The following is a 19,579-nucleotide window of genomic DNA, read 5'->3' on the forward strand; positions in this document are numbered from 1 at the left end:
GCAATAAGCGAAAATTTTCTTTCGTAGTAATGGACATGGAGAGGGATTTTAAAATTACCAGAACCGAGAAGTCAGCATCATCAAAGACATTTCAGAGACAATAAATAGTTTTGCAATAGACAATGATTGCATTGTAAATCAGCGAATTGTTTCCACTGATCAATATTGACTACAGAGCGATCAATCAATCACTGATGATGACTCTGTTATGTCAACTGAAATGAATGGTGACAACACTGATGAGAACGTTGAAAATGATGCCAAACCAGTCAATTTCCTTGTTCCTATGAACGTGAAACAATATCAGGACAATGGCATTCTGGTTATGAAGCATACAAACTGATAGCTAAAAAAGAATACGTACACAGCAGTCCGGTGCCACCTGGTAATAAGTCTAATTGTTTTCTGTTAGTGGATAACAAGAGGAATGTAAGTTGATTGGAACTTACAAAAAGTGAATTGTATGACAATTGTGGAATATGGGATACTGCAAAGGGAAACACAGTGTGTTGGGAATTTTAAATGAACACCCTTATGTACAAACTGTGATGCACAATAAATTACAAGTGCCATCAATTATCTGCTACACTAAAGAACAAATAAAGGATCTGAAACACTTCTTAATAAACACAAATAACCAACCGATTGGCACTGACCGAACATTCAGCCTTGAAAACTTGTATGTGACATTGTTGGTGTACAAAAATCAGAGTTGTGATGAAAAATACAAATGACCATCCTATCTTTGTCCTCTACTTCTGCACAAAGACGCGTCGTATAACTCGTACAAAGCATTCCTGGAACATGTGGCAACATAACTTGATAATGATGTGGAGACTATCGAAACGTGAATATCAGAGAATATGGAATTAGGCACGGACAACGAGAAAGCTCTGACCAAGGCTATCAAATACGTGTTTCCTTCTGCAAGACGATATTTATGCACAAAACAACTAAACGACAATGCCAAGTTTTTCCTACAAAACAAGGCAGGAACTGACACTGTCGAGTGTGATACAGTCATGAGGTCTCTGTTTGGTAGCGAAGGTATCGTGGATGCCAATAGCTAACACAGAGTTTGAAAGCTGCTCTGAAAGACTTGAGCAATTAACATACTTGAGATTTAATAAACAAACTTTACGGCATTACAGGCTTGCATTTTATTGATTAGAGAAGTTATCTACATGACACAGGAAATTGTCAACTGACTAATGAAGAACAAATCTACCATGTTCATGATGCAGACTGGCGTTGCAATCTGAAGAAGATAAAAACGAACTCTTCCAAAATTTTCTTGTGGACTCTAACATAGCAAAATTCAAAATTCATATAATCAAAAGATGGGAAGTTTTCAGTCATTAATAGGTGAAAGGAATTGCGCGCAAACTGGAACAGCGATGGCGTCCCGTGAACAAAAGGACAAAAAGCGATGATTTTGTTGTTTGAGACTTCATCATAAATGGTATCAAAAAGGAAAATCAACAATGAGAAATGAACTCAATGTCTAACAGAAATGGAAGAAAAAAGAACAAGCAAGCAAAAACGAAGAACATAAATAAAAATGGCCATGGAAACAGCGCCTCCTCGTGGTGTGACCTGGATACATATCGTTAAATGAAAATAAAATGAGTATTCAACTACTTTGCAATGCATTTGTTATTCATTCATCGATATGTAACAGAACGCTCTTATTCAGTATTTAGAATCAGATGCGCGAGTGAAAACTCTTTGCCACTGTGGAAGACTAGGTCAGCTTAAAACATCTTTTGAATTTTGCGGTATTAAAGATTAAATTGAATGATTTTTTGGTCAGGTGATAAAGAATTTCAACTGTAAAACATGAGTTTAGGTGTCTTGGGGTGTTTACAAGAATCTTGGGGTGTCTTGGGGTCTTTCTTTTGGCAATGACCGAAAAGGGTAAAACCTCGACTGATGTTGAACGATAATTATACAATGCATAATTATACCGATTACTTTTTATTTGACTTTATTTAATTGTATATATGCGTAGGGGCTATCCATTTAGTACGTACGCAAAAATCTGGCAAAGCTTTACCACTCCCCTTCTGTACACATGCATACTTTTTCACACACACACCCACCTGCGTACGTATGCTCGACGCAACCCCCTTCCAATTCTATAGAACGGCCTATATTTAGTCCACGCAGAAACCATAAAGGATTAATAATATTAACGTGTTTAATAAAAGTCCACCGACATTGAATGTCTGGCTGCATCAAAGAAATAAGCTGCATAACTTCAAACAGTTTGTCTAGTGTCCTAAAATTCAAATGCCAACTGAATCCAGACGAACAGGATATGTGTTAGACAAATTATTATCGAGGTTTCATACACCCACCTTTGTTTCCTATGCATACGTACATTATCCGTAAACCCTCCCCCATACGCAAGCGTATGCATTTGGGTTTCCCCCCTCCATGCGTACGTACTAAATGGACGGCCCCATACTGGATAGGTGAGAGTGTTTTGGGACAGTTGGGTGTGTTTAATCGGACCGATATTCAGACAGTGCCGACCTCTATAACACAGTTGTTTTGGACTGAGGAAGAGTGTAAGGGCAGATAGTTCAGACAACAACCTCTGTGCATGGTAAGCTTAGTGATATAATTTATGTCTAACATACATGTTGTATCTTGTTTGCCTCTTACATTGTCGTACCAAAGAATACATAGATGTAAGTGGCTGGTCATGGGGTGGGTGTGGGGTATTTGTAAACACTACTAAGAAGCACTAAGAGATGCTAAGTGCTAAAAATTGGCACTGAGAACATAGTAAAACATTAAAGTACCCCTTAAACATAAATGGTACTGCAATAAATCGATAAATATTGTTAACATGGGTAGAAAAAGATACAACTTATTTTTTGAGTATCAGGAAATACAACTCTGTAAACGATTTTTTTGCTTATTTCCACTGGGATGTTTATTTAACATGCTTTGAAGCCTGACTTCTCATGCCATTTGGCTTGAAAAGAGTACTTTCCAGGCATTGCTTCATTGATAAAAGTCCAAAAGATTTAAAGTGTCAAATTACATATCTATGGATCAAATCTGCACTTCTAATAACGCTCCAATAAGTCCGAAGTAAGTGATAAAGTCTTCACAGAAAAAGGCAGTTGCAAGATGAATCGATCATGCATGCATGATCCTACAAATGTCTGGTTCATGAGTTACTTCCATTTGTTCACTTACTGATAAGACAACTGTTAATGTTCGACAAACTCCAATAATTAAAAAAAGATGAAATAAAACAAAAACATGACAAGAAAAAACTGAACTCCAGTTTCCACCAAAATTCAGACACTTGCACAAACCTTTCAACAAAAAGTATTTTTTCATAAACTTTCATGAATATGACATGGCCACCTAAAATTTCACAAACTTTCATGGTCTGTGCGAATCCTGTATGGTAAAACAGGTTCAGGTAAGGAGATTTACCTCAGTGATCATCCCTACAGGACAATTAACTACCAGCATAATTATAACACTATGACCTGAATGTTATGATTCAAATTTGACTCTGAATTAAATTTTAATCTGGCTTCTTAATTAAGTAATATATATCATATGTTTTCAAACTGTTAGATGATGTACGAGACATAAAAATATCTTTGGTGTCACGGAATTGTATAAATCCTTTTATTTATTAAATACATGTACTCGTTTTTCATTTTTTGTGAACAACGTTATCCGAGGTTGATTTATGTATATTGTACAAAGTTTTTGAAATAGTGAGTTCGGTTCATCCTATGCCGCACGTGTGAAGTGCATTTGATGCGAAGAACCGAATACTTCCAGTGCACAGACAATGTATTGCGGCATCGTCTGTGCATACATACCTCACTGTTAGACTAAATCTTTACATTACGGAACATCTTGTCAGTAATTGGTCTACTTTAGGGACTTGCACATATTCACCTGTAGATTTATGTGAGTTATTAATTTCGTCCTGTGTTTGTCTCATGCTCAAACTGTTAAACAGTATGGGAAATGTTGATAGTCTTGTAGATGATATCTTTGTTTATGCATAAACCTGGGATGAACATGTTAAGGTATTAAGGGATCTGTTCGATAGATTTCACACTGCCAATCTTACAGCTAGGCCCACCAAATGTAGTATAGGATATTTTAACTTAGAATGTTTGGGACATCTTGTAAGTGGACTAGGACAGTTGAAACCTCACCCAAACAAAATAAGAGCTATCATAGATGCACCTAGACCAGAAACTAAGCAACAAGTAAGATCTTTCCTAGGTTTTATTGGGTTTTTGCAGGAAATTTATCCCAAATTTTGTGGCTATTGCCAGCCCATTAATAGATTTGACTAGGAAAGGGCAACCAAATAAAGTTCCCTGGGGGGTGTGCCAGGAAAAAGCATTTAACGTTTTAAAACAGAAACTGTTAAGTGCACCAATCTTAAAGTTGCCAGAATTGAACAAAACTTTTGTGCTGAGGACTGATGCGTCTGATATGGGTCTTGGGGATGTTTTGCTACAGGAGCAAGAGGGGATGAAATTGCCCATTGCTTATGTAAGTAGTAAATTGCTCTCTAGGAAGCAAAACTACTCCGTGATTGAGAAGGAGTGTCTAGCCTGGGGATAGGAAAATTCCATACATACCTTTTCGGGAGGGAGTTCACCTTACAAACAGACCATCAGCCGCTCTTATACTTGAACAAGGCAAAGGTTGCCAACGCAAGATTGATGCATTGGGCATTGTCTTTGCAACCGTATAGTTTCTGAATCGAGGCGATTCGAGGGTCAGAAACTGTTGATGCAGATTTTTTTAAGTATGGTATAATTAGCAGTACCAAATATATCAAGAGTTAAAAAGCTTCACGTTACCTGCTTGCAGTGAGACAAAAAGAGGCATGCACGTGACACCCAATATTACAATTTTTGCTTTTGATGCTGGCTTTAGGATCTCCATTATTTTAATGAAAATTGAAAGTCACTTCGTCTTCCACTTTAATATATCATGTGATATTCATGGGTTAAAGTATTTAAAAGAATTTCTAATTAAACGAGAGTCTGTAAGGATTTTATAACGGCAAGCTTTTTTATCGCGTGTCTTACCCAATAGTGATATTGCAGCTAGCAATGAATTGCTGTTTGATTGTAGTTTATCTGCTGTATGCCTTCGGAATATGTTGTCACGGAATGGTGTAAATGTTGTTAATTAAATACATGTACTCGGGTTTCGTTTCTTTTCTCTGTACAACGATACCCGAGGGTGATTATAATATGGTCTATGTATTTCGAAATCGTGAGTACGATTCGTCCTGTGCCACACGTGCAAGGTGCCTTTGATAAAGAATAACGAAAATTCTAAAAGTATAAATACGTTACTACATGTAAAGGACCTTTACAATACTAATGGTTTTGTCAGCAAGCGGCCTGCTTAAAGGATTCGCACAACTCCAGCTGTAGGGGTAGGTAATTTTTGGGTTTTAAGTGATAACTAGTGTAGTACCATATTTACCTTTGCATGTTTGTTACAGTTTTCTTTACATACCATAATGCGTGCATTTTTTATTCTTGTTGCGACGTAGTGCAGGACTTATATTGGTAATGTAAAGCTACATTTTTTAAAAGAATTGTTTACTATTGTCTTATCAAGCAGGGTTAGGTTTACTATTGAACCTGTTTTGTAATTGCCATTATAATATAATCTTTTTAACTTACCATGTATAACGTCCTTACGTTATGTCTGTATCAAGTTTAGTACACTGTATCGGGTATATTTTCAGCTGAGTGTTTTTGATGGTAGGAATATCCGGGGTGTCCGGTGTTGTCAGAGGGTAGAAACGTCCGTGTGTCCGGAGCGTTTAAGGTGCCAGAGCGTCTAATGTCTAGCGTCCGGAGTGACCAGAGGGACTAAGGTGACCCAGCTGTAGAGCCGTCAAAGGACAGGGGGTCCGGAGGGTCTAATATTTCAAGTGATCATAGTATTCCGAGGGTCCGGAGTCTATATTGGTTGTGAAATTGATTCGGAGGAGCTGTGGAGCGGATATGGTGCACGGGTGACGGAGTGCATCTCCACACATGTATTTTTAGCTGTATGCTAATTTTGGGTTAGTAAGACCCAGGGTATTATTCAGGACTGGAAGGATAGATTGTATATCCGTTCTTGTTTAGTGACATAATTTCGCTATTTGAGCGAATACATTTTTTACTATGTGTAAAGACTTGCATTGTTTACTATTTGAGTGAACTATATTCATCTTTCCATTATTGAATCATTTGTGAAATCATTTATCCTGTGTTTAGGGTTACTGACCTAAATTTATTTGTATATTTTTTTCATCTTTGAAACTGTGCGTTTTTTTTTGTTAAATAGATCCAATATTTGGATTATAAATACGCACACATCTTCATAATCCACTACTCACATAAATCGCTACATTAAACCATATATCTGTGTCGTCAAAACGTGTTCTGTTGTTAATCCGAAATATCCCACCCGGTTATCTTGTTACAAATGGTGTCAGAAGTGGGATCATTTCGGATATAACAGAGCACTGAAATTGTTTTATTATATTTGTATTCTTTCTGTGTGTTTCAGATGCGTTTGACAAAGCACCAAGGTTAGGTAGATACCTAATTTTACGTTATTTTTTGTATTTAATATTTTTGTTGCATTTCGTGAAAGAAAATACGGTTTGTGGTAATTACGTGTTTTGTATACAACTGCACTTTAAGGTTGGTCACCACCAAACTTTTGAAATGTCTTCTATGAAAGAACTGGTAGAACTGGGGAAACAGTTTGGTTATGAGGGGGAGTCCCTTAGAAATTTCGTTCGTGAAGAACAAGCCCCGGGAGAGGGATCAAAGATTAAAGGAGAGGGAATTAGAGAGGGAAAAATTTGAAAGGGAACAACAATTAGAGAGGGAATTAGAAAGGGAAAAAAGGGAAACCCAGAAGGAAATGATAGAATTAGAGAAGGGTAAGATTGAACTAGAGAAACAGGCTGAGAGGGAAAGGATAGAATGGGAAAGGGAAGCAGAGAGGGAGAAGTTAGAAGGGGAAGATAGAAATCGGGAGAAGGAATATCTAAGAAATTCTGCGCTATTGCAAGCTAAAAAAGAGGGGGAACATGATGTTAAACTGAGAGGTCCAAAATTGCCCCCGTTTGAAGACGATAAAGATAATATGGATAGTTATCTAAATAGGTTTGAGAGGTATGCTACGGTACAAAAATGGAAGAAAGACGATTGGCCGCTCCATCTTAGCGCGTTATTGAAAGGTAAAGCGTTAGACGTGTATTCGCGTTCATCCACGGCCGATTCGCTCAATTACCCCGTGTTGAAAGAGGCACTTCTCAAGAAATATGAACTAACCGAGCAAGGGTTTCGCAAGAAGTTTAAGTATAGTAAACCAGATAGAGGCGAAACATTCACACAGTTCGTCAGTAGGACTTGCAATTATTTGCAGCGATGGGTGGAATGTGGTAAAGTCGTCAAGACATTTGAGGGTCTTGTCGATTTCTTGCTTCGTGACCAATTGTTAACAACTTGTGGCAAGGAGTTATATTTATTCTTGAAGGAAAGATCCTTCACAAATGTACATGAAATGGCCACACAGGCGGATTTGTTCGCCGAAGCTCGGGGAGGTTCGCAGAATGTCATCACGCGAGATGTCAAAGGTAGGAATCAGGTCAACGACAGAAAACCCAGGGAACCTGAAAAATCTGGTAGGAGTAACCAGGGGAAGCGGAGTGACATGCAATGTTTCATTTGCAAGGAAGTGGGTCATATCTCCCACTAATGCCCTAAGCGGAAGGGACCAGTCCAGAAAGTAGCGGTAGCCATTGAGGCAGAAGATCGGTAAATGGAAAACTTAATGTTTCCCAGCAAGTTAAGCGGAAAGCGGTGCGTGAACCGGTGGTGCGTTCAGAGACCAGTCGCGATGTGATCCAATCAATCGGCACGTATTTTTCCAGAGGCACGGGTGCCGACCGCAAACGGCACTGTTAACGGACAAGAAGTCACCGTTCTACGAGACACGGGATGCACTACTGTAGTCGTGAAACGGAGCTTAGTCCGCGATGATCAATTGCTTGGGGTTAAATCACCTTGCATGTTGCTTGACCAGACAATCGACCACGTTCCAGTTGCAAGGATAATGATAGATACACCTTTTTTGACCGGGACTGTGGAAGCTTTATGCGTAGCCAACCCGATCTATGAACTGACGATTGGCAACGTACCGGATTCTAGACTTCCAACCATAGCAGATTTCCGATTCCCTATCATCCAGGCAGTGCAAACTAGGGCTCAGGTAAAGGAGGAAAATAAACCTTTGCGTAAGTTAAAAGTACCGGAAGCCATTACTGATATATCCCGCGAAGAATTCCAAAATGAGCAATAACGTGACGCGTCTTTACGTGTAACCTCTGAGAAGGCATTAACGGGTACCGTGAGAAAGTGTAAGAACGGGGGTTCCTCTAAATTCCTTGTTCGAAAGGGTTTAATGTACAGGGAATACTCTACATCGGATAGGAAGTTCTTGCAATTAGTGGTTCCCCAGAAATTTAGGGCACATGTACTAAAGGTCGCGCACGAGTAGAGTATGGCAGGTCATTTAGGCGTAAAGAAAACAACGGATAGGGTATTAAGAGAATTTTATTGGCCTGGCGTCAATAGCGACATAGCACGGTTCTGTCGCTCGTGCGACGTTTGCCAGAAGACGATCTCTAAGGCCAGGGTAACTAGAGTACCGTTAGGTCAGATGCCCTTGATAGATACTCCGTTCAAACGAGTAGCCATCGACATTGTAGGACCAATATTTCCGCATACAGATCGGAAAAACCGATACATCTTGACACTGGTAGATTACGCTACCAGATATCCAGAAGCCATAGCTTTGCCATCAATTGAAACCGAACGTGTAGCCGAAGCGCTCGTAGACATGTTCAGCAGGGTCGGAGTGCCCGAAGAGGTTCTTACGGATTGTGGAGCGCAATTCACCTCAGATCTTATGGCAGAAATTAGTAGGTTGTTGTCCCTTAAACAGTTACGCACAACACCTTACCATCCTATGTGCAATGGATTGGTCGAGAAATTCAACGGCACATTGAAGCAAATGTTGCGGAGAATGTGTGCGGAAAGACCGAAGGATTGGGATAGATATATGAACGCCCTTCTGTTCGCATATCGTGAGGTTCCTCAGGAAAGCTTGGGTTTCTCCCCGTTTGAACTATTGTACGGTAGGACAGTTCGTGGTCCTATGCGCATACTTCGTGAACTGTGGACAGACGAGGTCGCGGACGAAGAAGTTAAGACCACATACCATTATGTAGTTGATTTGCGCGAAAGATTAGAAAGTACTTGTCAAATGGCGCAAGACGAACTCTCGAAATCTAGTCGTAGGTACGCCAAGTACTACAACCGAGGAACTCGGAGTAAAAAATTTGACGTAGGCGATCAAGTGTTGGTGCTTCTCCCAACGAATAACAAGCTGCTAGTCCAATGGAAAGGGCCATATGAAGTCAGACAGGTGAAAGGCGAAATGGATTATCTCATTGATATGGAGGGGAAGTCCAAGACATTTCATGCCAATATGCTTAAACTCTACGTAGCGAGACCTGGACAAACGATTGATAAAGGGATTTTGAATGTAGTATGCGTTGCGGTGATAGAGGATAGGTCTGGTGACGAAGCGGAATTCGTCTCCAGCATAGAAATACCCCTTGAATACCCCATGGACGTTGGTAAAGAAAGTATTGACCAGATAAATGTATGCCCTGAGTTATCGGAGGGTCAACGTACAGATTATGGAGGTTTTGTCCAAATATCCAGATGTGTTCACGGACAGACCAGGCTGTACGGGTCTAATGCGACACGAGATCAAATTGAATACCACTGAGCCTATCAGGATTAAAGGATATCCGATACCCTTTAATGCACGGGAGACAATCAGCGAAGAAGTGATGAAAATGTTAGACCAGGGAGTGATCGAACCTTCAAACTCCCCATACTCGTCCCCCGTGGTGTTAGTCAGAAAGAAAGACGGGACCAACCGGTTTTGCATCGACTTTCGGCAATTAAACAAGATCACCGTATTTGATGCAGAACCAATGCCAGATATGGAAAGTGTATTTTCAAAATTGGCAGGTCATAAATACATTTCCAAATTAGATCTAAGCAAGGGATATTGGCAGATACCCATCGCCGATAATGCCCGCGAGTTAACGGCATTCGCGACTCCCAAAGGATTGTTTCAATTTAAAGTTATGCCTTTCGGTTTAGTCAACGCCGGTGCGTCGTGCGTTCGTCTCATGCGCAAATTATTAAACGGAACGGAAAACGTCGACAGCTTCGTAGACGACATCTTTGTTTACACGCATACATGGGATGAACATGTTAAGGTATTACGGGATCTGTTCGATAGACTTCACATTGCAAACCTTTCAGTTAGGCCTACTAAGTGTAGCATAGGGTATTCCAGTCTGGAATGTTTGGGACATCTGGTAAGTGGACTAGGCCAGTTGCAACCTCATCCAGATAAAATAGGAGCAATCAGGGATGCCCCTAGACCAGAGACAAAAAAACAAGTAAGGTCTTTCCTAGGTCTAATCGGGTTCTACAGGAAATTCGTCCCCAACTTTTCGGCTATTGCCAGCCCATTAACGGATTTGACTAGGAAGGGGCAACCGAATAAAGTTTCATGGGGTGTATGCCAGGAAAAAGCGTTTAACACTCTAAAACACAAACTGGTAAGTGCACCAATTTTAAAGTTGCCGGAAATAGATATACCTTTTGTACTGAGGACTGATGCGTCCGATACGGGTCTTGGGGCTGTTTTGCTACAGGAGCAAGGGGGGATGAAATTGCCCATTGCTTATGCAAGTAGGAAATTGCTCCCTAGAGAGGAAAAGTACTCCGTGATTGAAAAGGAGTGCCTAGGTTTAGTATGGGGAATAGGAAAATTCCATACATATCTTTTTGGGAGGGAGTTTACCTTGCAAACGGACCATCAGCCGCTTTTATATTTGAATAAAGCAAAGGTTACCAATGCAAGATTGATGCGTTGGGCGTTGTCTTTGCAACCATACAGTTTTCGAATCGAGGCAATTCGAGGGTCAGAAAATGTGGGAGCTGATTTTTTAAGTAGGGTGTAATTAGCAAATCATTTCGTTCGGTCTGAAAATTGGAAGTTTTAATAATGATTCATTGTTCACATTCCGTGATTGTTCTAAAAGTGATACCACTTTTTTTTAGGGGGGAGGTATTGTCACGGAATGGTGTAAATGTTGTTAATTAAATACATGTACTCGGGTTTCGTTTCTTTTCTCTGTACAACGATACCCGAGGGTGATTATAATATGGTCTATGTATTTCGAAATCGTGAGTACGATTCGTCCTGTGCCACACGTGCAAGGTGCCTTTGATAAAGAATAACGAAAATTCTAAAAGTATAAATACGTTACTACATGTAAAGGACCTTTACAATACTAATGGTTTTGTCAGCAAGCGGCCTGCTTAAAGGATTCGCACAACTCCAGCTGTAGGGGTAGGTAATTTTTGGGTTTTAAGTGATAACTAGTGTAGTACCATATTTACCTTTGCATGTTTGTTACAGTTTTCTTTACATACCATAATGCGTGCATTTTTTATTCTTGTTGCGACGTAGTGCAGGACTTATATTGGTAATGTAAAGCTACATTTTTTAAAAGAATTGTTTACTATTGTCTTATCAAGCAGGGTTAGGTTTACTATTGAACCTGTTTTGTAATTGCCATTATAATATAATCTTTTTAACTTACCATGTATAACGTCCTTACGTTATGTCTGTATCAAGTTTAGTACACTGTATCGGGTATATTTTCAGCTGAGTGTTTTTGATGGTAGGAATATCCGGGGTGTCCGGTGTTGTCAGAGGGTAGAAACGTCCGTGTGTCCGGAGCGTTTAAGGTGCCAGAGCGTCTAATGTCTAGCGTCCGGAGTGACCAGAGGGACTAAGGTGACCCAGCTGTAGAGCCGTCAAAGGACAGGGGGTCCGGAGGGTCTAATATTTCAAGTGATCATAGTATTCCGAGGGTCCGGAGTCTATATTGGTTGTGAAATTGATTCGGAGGAGCTGTGGAGCGGATATGGTGCACGGGTGACGGAGTGCATCTCCACACATGTATTTTTAGCTGTATGCTAATTTTGGGTTAGTAAGACCCAGGGTATTATTCAGGACTGGAAGGATAGATTGTATATCCGTTCTTGTTTAGTGACATAATTTCGCTATTTGAGCGAATACATTTTTTACTATGTGTAAAGACTTGCATTGTTTACTATTTGAGTGAACTATATTCATCTTTCCATTATTGAATCATTTGTGAAATCATTTATCCTGTGTTTAGGGTTACTGACCTAAATTTATTTGTATATTTTTTTCATCTTTGAAACTGTGCGTTTTTTTTTGTTAAATAGATCCAATATTTGGATTATAAATACGCACACATCTTCATAATCCACTACTCACATAAATCGCTACATTAAACCATATATCTGTGTCGTCAAAACGTGTTCTGTTGTTAATCCGAAATATCCCACCCGGTTATCTTGTTACATATGTGTTCTAGTCATGCCAATGTCAACAAAGTTTCAGCTGTATCCATGGTTACAAAAAAGGTAATATTACCACTAAATTTTAAGCTTAACCGGTGGATAACGTGGAAAGAAACATCGCTTAAAGTAGCGAGCACATACTTAGGGCTGTCTTACTCGTGCAATTTATGAGTACACTGCATGGGCTTCACTGAGGCACAAAATATAATATATCACAAGAATAAATTATAATTGCATATCTCCCTATTTATCATCATTAGAGAAGTGATGGAAATTGACAAGATTTGTATTTTTTTAAAAACAACTTAATTTGCGTATTTTAGTTTGCTTATTTGCAACGATGCTGCGTAAACCTTGTCTCGCTTTTTCAGTGTTATAGTTTGTATTGGTATTGATTTAGTCTATGTTGGTATGAATACAGCCATTTCTTTCTTCGTCTTCTATCTATGTTTATAGTATAAGAGTTTCTGTCCGTTGCAGTCATTGATATATGAATATTTTACTTTGAGGAAATAATTTCTCATCTATGGTTTTTCTCTTTAATGAATTGATGGTGTCTTACTGTTAATTTAGATCCAAAATATTATTTTAGATAGATCGGTTTTAATTGGTAAATCATGCTATCAATATTTAAAATATTTTATCATGCAGTGGTTTAAAATGAGATTATTCTATCTGGACATTTTAATTTAATTCGTGTTAAGATTTAAGACAGTACAAGTTATTTTACATCATATAGCTATTGTCATCAGTTTTCCTTGTAAGCATTGCCATTTGGGTACATCAAAATCACCAAACGATAACTTCTCTCCATATATAACTTTACCAAACGTGTGGAGTTTTTCTTAGAAAAAAAAATCTATGTGGATATTCCTTATTTTATTTGCTTAACTATTTATGTAGTAATTTTCAAGAAAATAAATAAACATTCTTTCTTGATAGACGATTGGGCCAGAGCCAAAAGATATGTCGTTGATTGAGATCGGAAATACACCCTGAAAAGTGATAAGAGACAAACCTGGAAAGATCAGAATTATAGTAACCTAGATAATTGAAATTGAGCGCAACAAATTTCACCTTACAAACTTATTAATCCCATATCTGTCTTGTCAACACACTCCACCGTAAATATACTGATGTATTTTTTTCTACCAAGAATAACTGACATTTCTCATCTCTTTCTTATGGTTTTTGATGAAATACAGCTATGGACTTTGACAGCATCAACTTTAGCTCTTTATAGGTTTACAACTTTATAGCTCCGAGTTATTTTGCTGCTGGTCTTTTAACTGTAGTAGTGAATGCTACAATTCATCTCATCTCAACGAAGGCCATGGATATTCATGGAAGATTTAGAAGTAATGATTTCTTTACCTATTGAGAGTGTTCATTTATTATTAGACAGTGGCTTAGCTGGAGATAAGGTTGTTGTTAATCTACTTGTGACTGACAAGTTTAATCTAGACTAAAGATTTGATCCTTTTGAGATTGAAATCACTTAATTATATCCTGCTTGTGCAGTTATCACATCAATGGCAAAACAAGGTCTTGAGAAAGTTCGTCCGGAAACATATTTTCTTAGCTGACGCATTTTTTTTGTCAGTCTAGTGATGTCACTTTTGCTCATAGTATTGACCAATCAATATGCATTGATCACAGTGATTCTCTTTTTACTAATTTTCTCTCTCTCTCTTCTCATCAGATAGACAAAAAACAGCTTCTAATTGTTGAACAGGAACAAAATCCATCAATCTCCTGTTTGTTTCAGAGGGCTTTTGGAGAAGCTGAAACCACACAATTACCAACTGTGTAAAATGGGTCCTTATGAGACAATCGAGATAACTTTACGTACCCGCTAGTGATAAGTACTCAGCGAGAGCTATCAATGTGTCGTTCCTAAGTCAATCGTTCCGAAGTCATATCATCGATGAAATTCATAATATAGCCCATACTACTCATTTCAGTGGTCATTTAGTAGCCAACTAAACGTATCACAAGATTTTGACTCATTTTATCGGTTGAAAATTTAAAGTGATGTTTGTAAATACTGTAAATCTTGTCAGAAATGTCAAATGGTAGGAAAAGCCCATTTGAAGATGCCTGAGATTCTTCTGCCTTTGACGAACCATTTAGTAGAATAATTCTAGTTTAACTAAGACCAAGTCAGCCAACCAATACATGCTGACCATAACGTGTGTCCACAATATTTCAGGAATAAATTACTTTGAGAAATATAAAAACTAAATCATAGTTAAAACTTTGATCAATGTTTTCACTCTTGTTGGTCTCCACAAATATTTTGCAGTCAGATCAAGTGTCAACGTTAATTCTCTGGAAATTTTCACCAAGTTATGCATTAATTAGGCATTCAAGAGTTCAAATCCTCTGTCTATCACCCTGAAAGTTAAGAGGCCGTATAAATGATTTCACGAAACGTCGAAGAACATGATTCAGTCATGTTGCTTTGATGCAGGAAATGAGCCGGATGAGGGTGTTAATATTGTTGATGTTTGTCGTTAGGGAATCTGTTGAAGAATTACTGGGGTATTTTACTTTTGAAATAGTCATGGACATAATTGCCTTGGACGATACAAATTAAGAAATCGGAAACTTCTTACAAGTAAAGATCCCAAGATTCAACTTCCAGGCTATGTCTATGAGTTCAAAAGTTGTCAAAGATTGTTAAGTTGGAAGATCTATTATACACGTTGTTCAGTCAAAACTAAAGTTAAGATATAATAAAATACAAAGGAAAGGACTTTGTAACCTGGTGATAGGGTTCTGACTCTCTTTCTCATACCACATAATTCCCTTCGGGCTACACATTATGGTCTTTATACAATTGAAAATATAGTAAGTGACTTAAGTTACATCATTAGCACTCCAGCATGGAGGAAACATAATCAACGTTGCCACATCAATATGTTAAAGAAATTTTTTTTGGTAGAAAACGCCCAATTAATCAATAAGTTCATTTTTTGTACAAGTCCCACACAGTGAGGTTGTGAACAGTGGAATCCAATACGACTGTAATGACTTTGGCCCACCCTATCTTTAGAATTCAGAAATATTAAACAATCTGAACAAGAAACTTCTACATCTACAGCCACTATGAAAGAGCGAAGTAAAACATTTATTATATGACTACGAACACTTGCTTCTTGATGTTCCAACATGAAAAAATAAAACCTGTCACGACAGTGACACTGTAGAATCTAAACTTTCGAAACAATGAAACAACATCCTTACAGGAAATTCAATATTTACAGAAATATGATTGTATAAAACCAAACACAAACAACTGGCATCCACCATGTTCTCTTATGCCTAAGCCGTATAACACAATCCGTATGTGTACTGACAATAAAAACATCAACAATCACCAAAACAGATTCATTTCCAGCAGCAAAAAACCTATAAGATTGCATTGACTCATTTGGAAATACAAAATATGTCACAAAGTTTCATCTTGAAAAGCAATTCTGAAGCAAGAAACGAAATTTCGTTGTTTGCAACTCCAGTTAGACTTTATCAATATATAGTTATGCCATTTGGTATGAAGGTTTCTCCGTCAACCTTCCGGTGTTTATTAAACATAAAAGCGACAGCTGTTATTATGGGTATAGCTGGATATTATCGGAAATTTTGCGAAACAAGTTTGACCAATTTGTTGAGTAAGAAATCCAAGTTCCATTGGTTTGAGAAATTTTAGAAGCACTTCAACAAATAAAAGGCAACTCTTAAAAAGCTCACAAGTTTTTTAGAACTAATTTTCGGCCAATTATTCAAAATGTCTGTTGTTGTTGTTCTAGGGTTTAACGCCATTTTTCAGCACAAGATAGGCCATATATGGCGGCCAGTATAACTGGTGGAGGAAGAACCCTGGAAAACCCAGGAAAGAACCACCGACCCACGAGACTGGCAGGCTTTCCCATGTACCCACGCTAGCCGAGCCTTGGACTCGAACATACGCAGACAGAGGTGAGATGGCAGTGATCCGGAACGGTGAGCGCTTTAGACCACTCGGCCACTCGGGGCCCCCCAAAATGTCTGTTAATGCAAGTGATTACAAATTTAGTGGAATATTGATTCAAGAAGACAAAAGTGGTGTGAATCATACAGGGTGTTATTTTGTAAAAGGATAAACAAGCACAGAAAAATAATTCCACAACTGAGAAGTAATATTTAGCTTTGATATTTCCTTTGCAGCATTTTGAACTGCGCATAGAGCAGCTCTTAATCCGACTGTTATATTCAATGATCACGATCGTCTTACTTTCATTAACAGTTAAAAACAAAATCAGAGCATTTTAGATGGAATTTGATGCTGCAAAAATGCAGCATTTACATTATACATATCAGGGGAAAAGATGATGCGATTGTAGATGTACTCACACGTGTCTGAGTTGAATGGGAGATGCTACGATTAAGTAAGTGTAAGAAGCTCTAGTGGAATGCATGACGCTCTTGAAAAGAATCTGTAAAGACTGTAGATGAATAAGCCTTATTCGAAAGTATGTGTAATGCATTAGATAATTAATATTTACTTGTCATTTACAGTGCATGGTCTCTGAATTATTCTTCAGTTACTCCCCTTGCGTAATAGCAATACTTCTAGAACTTACAGTGCCAGATAATTTCCATCATAATAATCGCCTGATACGTATTTTAGTTTGTTGCAATATTATGTTGATTGAATCCTTTTGACAAATGAAGCTAGCTTAAAAAATGACAATGAACACACGTTATAAAAATTTAACTTAAAATACATACAATTATTATCTGATAGAAAAAAACCCAAGGATGAATGAATTATTTATTTTATTAATTGATGGTACATGCATAAATAAGTGAATGAATGGCGAATAAATGAATGCATGAATAATGAAAGCAAAGAGAAAAGAAACTACTGTCCTGACGTTTGATTCATCGTTGGACGTATAAACAGAAGATATTGGTTGGTACGAATTTAAAGCATCAGCGGAGGCAAATTGTAAACCATAACATACAAATAAACTAAACGCGACTTCAAAGGCAAAGCAATTTATTGCAAAAGGCACGTTAAAATTAAGACATGGATAAAGGCTAAATATACATTAAGGAATATATTTCAACGTGTCTGAATACGTAATTGAACAAGAAACGAACACACACTAAGTTAGGTTCGTTCATACGTTCCTCTTCGGCAATATATTCTGCAATCCATATAACTTTTTTTTTTAAATTGTAATTTTGAAAATGTATAGCATGATTTGACACAGAAACAAACACAGCTTTTAAATCACAATAAACAAGAATAATAATAAAATGGGACTCATTTCTTTTGTTTATGATGTTGTTTTGTATGCCACAAAAATATTTCTGACCTACTATATATATTGTCTGCGTACTTTTCTTCCTTAAGAGCTTGAGAACCTTTTTAATCTCATCTTCCTTCTAACAATTTTTAAAACTAAAACGATTTTCGTTTCTTTTCTTCTCTTATACGCAAATAGATATACGTTTTGCCTGTACAAATACCTTTTAAACTGGTAACATTATGTAGGTTAGCTACTTATGTTAGAATAGATAGTGACTGTAGACACAATGTCAAAGGACGAAGTGATTATGTCGTTTTACTGCCACCACAAGAGATTCGGCCATCCAGAGCAGCTGCATTGGGCATCTTTAATATAGTACTTGTTATTGCAGAACTGCATGTTACAATCTGGAAAAGAATCCAAATGATCTACTGACCATGTTTAGCAATGCATCTATGTAAGGATTACATCATATATATATATATATATATATATATATATATATATATATATATATATATATATATATATATATATATATATATATATATATATATATATATATAATGTCTCTGTGTGTATGGATATATGCATCGACGTATGCATCGATGGATATATGCATGTCTTAAGGAACCACGGCGGCTTAGTCGTTAAGGCTTTGAACTCGTCAACAGAAGGTGCCAATTCGATTCCTTATACAGGACAGTCTCCGATACCTTGCCATGATGTTTGATTGGATTAAACACTTTATTCAACTTGCTTCACGCCATGTGTATGTAGACTCTGCGTCTATCGTAGCGATTCGTGTTGTACAAGAGCCCACATCATTAGGTGTCAAAACTAATATGTAGACTTTGGAAGCTTTGTTCTAAGAACAAAGGACCCTCGATGCTGTTGTAAATCTCCCCGCTTTGACAGATGGCCTGAGGCTCGTCTGTTAATCTGGACCGACTTGGGTAGAATTGATATCCAATCAGAAATGAGGAAGGGTGGGGCCATCAGTTCGAACCAGAATTTAACAGTCATTTCGGCTGGGAACGAATTAGTCATTGTGAAGCATCGTGCTGGGAAGTGGTAGCAATAACTCCGAGGAAGCCACTCGTGAATTGGCGGGAACAAACCTTGGTACATTCAAGGACAGAAAGCTTCGTAAAGGTCAGTGAGTTATTTGCTCGATTGTTGCAGAATGTTACGGCATTGTAATTGTAATTATATGCAGTATGTATTTTACTTACTAGAATTGTTAGTACGTAGAATTACCTTTGTATTGTTTAATTTACATGCGTACTTGAGAAATGAGCTATGATTATGTAGATTGCTAGCTCGCAGTCAGAATTAATATTGTAATTCGCTATCTGGTTACTTCGTGGTAAACTAGTGTATTTATTTATGTGATATTCTAGATTTTGCAATTGTTGAATTAAATTGTAACTTTGGAAATGGTTGCAGTGTGTAAATTTAAATAATATGGATATTTGTATACACTTGTGGGAGTGTAATGTACAGAAATGCTTCTGATTGTTGTGATATTGTTCAGAATAATGAGATTAAGAATATATTGATGCGACGCAATTTTGTGATGTCTGTATGATAAGTAGGATACCGCTCTTTATTGCAACGTTGTTTTCTGTAAGAACGTGTGTGGTTTTCGATGTGCACGAATGCGTGACCGAAGATGTAGATAGCCTTTATCTGATG

At 37.8% G+C, this 19,579-nt stretch overlaps 1 pseudogene; it reads left to right on the forward strand.

Annotated features, from left to right (window-relative positions):
- Window positions 1–479: 479 nt before the first annotated feature.
- LOC149779280 (uncharacterized) lies at window positions 480–1,070 on the forward strand (annotated as a pseudogene).
- The last annotated feature ends 18,509 nt before the right edge of the window (window positions 1,071–19,579 follow it).

Source organism: Sinohyriopsis cumingii, chromosome 17 (genome assembly GCF_028554795.1).
Source record: "Sinohyriopsis cumingii isolate HCF-2022 chromosome 17, ASM2855479v2, whole genome shotgun sequence".
Taxonomy (NCBI): domain Eukaryota; kingdom Metazoa; phylum Mollusca; class Bivalvia; order Unionida; family Unionidae; genus Sinohyriopsis; species Sinohyriopsis cumingii.